Source organism: Tenrec ecaudatus, chromosome 1 (genome assembly GCF_050624435.1).
Source record: "Tenrec ecaudatus isolate mTenEca1 chromosome 1, mTenEca1.hap1, whole genome shotgun sequence".
NCBI lineage: Eukaryota > Metazoa > Chordata > Mammalia > Afrosoricida > Tenrecidae > Tenrec > Tenrec ecaudatus.
Genome location: NC_134530.1, coordinates 114895213 through 114898284, shown reverse-complemented (window position 1 = coordinate 114898284; position 3072 = coordinate 114895213). Strand labels below are relative to the sequence as shown.

General features: G+C 47.5%; 1 pseudogene; it reads left to right on the top strand.

The window, feature by feature from the left end:
- The first annotated feature begins 253 nt into the window (after positions 1 to 253).
- On the top strand, positions 254 to 394 carry LOC142438037 (U1 spliceosomal RNA; annotated as a pseudogene).
- Positions 395 to 3072: the final 2678 nt, after the last annotated feature.

Sequence of the window (3072 nt, the reverse complement as noted above, 5' to 3'; positions counted from 1 at the left end):
GGGAAGTGGAGCATGCTAAGGGAGAGCTGATATCAAGGAGTTCAAGAAAGAAGAAATCTTTTGAAACTGATTGTGGTAGCAATTGTACAATAGTGCTTGATGTGATTGGATTTTGGAATGGTATGATGTCTGGATTAGCTCCTAATAAAATGTTTTTTTTGGGAAAATTAAAAGGAGATTTGAATAGAATTTTTCTTTTTTAAAATCAGTCCAAATGAAGCAAAATTGACTTTGTTTTAAAAAGAGTATCCCTATACTTACCTGGCAGGGGAGATACCATGATCACGAAGGTGGTTTTCCCAGGGCGAGGCTTATCCAATGCACTCCGGATGTGCTGACCCCTGCGATTTCCCCAAAAAAAGAGAGAAAAAAAAAAGAGTATCCCTTTATAAACAGATGTAGAAAGAATTGTGAGGTTAAAAAAAAGTTCAAATAGTTATAGGAAGTATTATAATACAGTTTGAGGCCAAGCAAGACAATTTTAAGGTCTGAAATTGAAATTTCTCACTAATAAATTCTTTACCCCGTGACAGAGGGGAGCCTTGAACGAGAGAACTCAGTAACCCCTGGGAGCTTGTTCAGACACTGATCACAAACTCAATCTTCCTGGGCCAGGCAGAGGTCGAACCCAAAATGGAATCCTTTTTTATCTTTCTGCCTGTGGTTTCTGGTTACTGCCCTGCCTGCCAGGACTCCCCTCTCTGCATGGTAGGAGAAGAAGCTGAAGACACATACTAGCAGGAAGCCTCTCTCATGTTGGCAACCTGAGTTCAAAAATATACTTACCAACTTCAGATGTGAAATAGTCTGGTGCACACAACATCCTCATAACAGGTCTATTAAAACCAAACCACAAACCACAAAGTATTTGGGATTGATCAAATCCGTTTTACTCAGAGTAGAACTGTGCTTCGTAGGTTTGTCAACGGCTGGCTTTTTGGGAAACAGATCACTAGGCCTTGTTCACAACATATCTCTGGGTAGACTTGAACTTCCAGTCATTCAGTTTGCAGCGGAATGCCTTAGCTGCTTACATCACCCGTACAGAAAATCTCTTCCATGTAGATCCGTACCTCAAAGTTGGCTGATAATCTACATTATTTTGCTGTCACATACCTTGAGTAGGAGATTAACAACAAGGAATCCTAGCGGGGGCTGCTATTTATGGTTTACTTCAAAGCCCTGTATTCCATAAACAGAGCGTCTGGAAGAGTGGCTTTGCTTTGCCTGCCGGCCCCTCAGGTCCCCTGGCTATTCTCATGCCCTCCAGCAAGGTTTGTTTAATAGAAGTGGTGACTACCAGGGGGATATGACAACCCCCAGCCCGTCCCAGCAGGGACTCGCAGGGATTGCATCGTGATCGGTAATTGTTTGCTGGGAATAGTAAAAGGAAGGGAAATAATTTGAACAGGACTTCCGCCTGCTCTCGGGAATGCAAGGCTGCCTTGCCTACATCCCCGCTGTGTGTTTTGGGCTAAATGGAGGAACATTCAAGAAAAGGAAGCAGTTACCTCTGTAGCAGTGTACTGGATCTCTGAGCTCAGTAAGTATCTGACAAAATAGAAATTCTCACCCTTCTGCCATCCGTAATCTCTTCATGAATATCATCCGTTTAGTTCGGTGATTTTGTTGAACGCTCACTAGCTTCAAAACCATAACCGTGACTCTGTAAGCGCCTCTCGCAATGCCATCCACTCCCATCAAGCTAATTTTGATTCCTGGCTCTCAAAACTCATGGCCATCAAATCAATTCTGACTCACAGAGACACTTCTAGAGGTGGAGTAGAACTGCTCCATTGGGTTTCTGTGGCCACATATCTTTACAGGAGCAGAAATCCCCATCTTTCTGACTCAGTGTGTTTGGTAGTTTTGAACTGCTGACCTCATGGTTAGCAGCCAAATATGTAACCCACTACACCGAAAGGCTCCTAGGCTTGGGGCTAGGGAGATACTTTCCAGCTTTGCTTCCTTGGCCCTTCCTTTGTACCTTGGGATTCTCTTTTGCATAGCGGGGTCAACCAAAGATGGATCCTTTCAGGTCCTGCTAAAATCCCACCTCCTTCATGTCGCGCTAGAGACTAGAGAGATACCGCATTGAAGCAAATAGAACCCAACTTCCATGAGCTCATGAAGAAGAAGGAAAAGTTGATGCTGTTTATTGAAATGGGTATGCTAGTCCAGTTTCATTTCACTAAAGAAATATTTATTCAATTCCTACAAAGAGAATGCGGGGTGGGGGAAATTCTGGAAATGCATTTGGGTGAACTTCCTAGAGGAGGTGGAATTTTCATAGGATGTGAAAGGATGGGTCTTTGGCTGGTCTGGATAGGCCAGAGGTCATTCCAAGGTGGAAAGGCTTGGCTTAGGCAGTGAAGCTAGAAAACCCAGGGCATGAAGAAGTGATGATGGATGCTGGTTTCTGGAGCATGTGGTCAGGAGAGGTGTGCAGGTGGGAGCATGAGGTCAGGAGAGGTGTGCGGGTGGGAGCATGAGGTCAGGAGAGGTGTGCAGGTGGGAGCATGTGATCAGGAGAGGGTGCAGGTGGGAGCATGTGGTCCGGAGAGGTGGTCAGGAGAGGTGTGCAGGTGGGAGCATGAGGTCAGGAGAGTTGTGCAGGTGGGAGCATGTGGTCAGGAGAAGTGGTCAGGAGAGGTGTGCAGGTGGGAGCATGTGGTCAGGAGAGGGTGCAGGTGGGAGCGTGTGGTCAGGAGAGGAGGTCAGGAGAGGTATGTAGGTGGGAGCATGAGGTCAGGAGAGGAGGTCAGGAGAGGTGTGCAGGTGGGAGCATGTGGTCAGGAGAGGGTGCAGGTGGGAGCGTGTGGTCAGGAGAGGAGGTCAGGAGAGGTATGTAGGTGGGAGCATGAGGTCAGGAGAGGTGGTCAGGAGAGGTGTGCAGGTGGGAGCGTGTGGTCAGGAGAGGTGTGCAGGTGGGAGCGTGTGGTCAGGAGAGGTGGTCAGGAGAGGTGTGCAGGTGGGAACATGAGGCCAGGAGAGGTGTGCAGGTGGGAGCGTGTGGTCAGGAGAGGTGATCAGGAGAGGTGTGCAGGTGGGAGCGTGTGGTCAGGAGAGGAG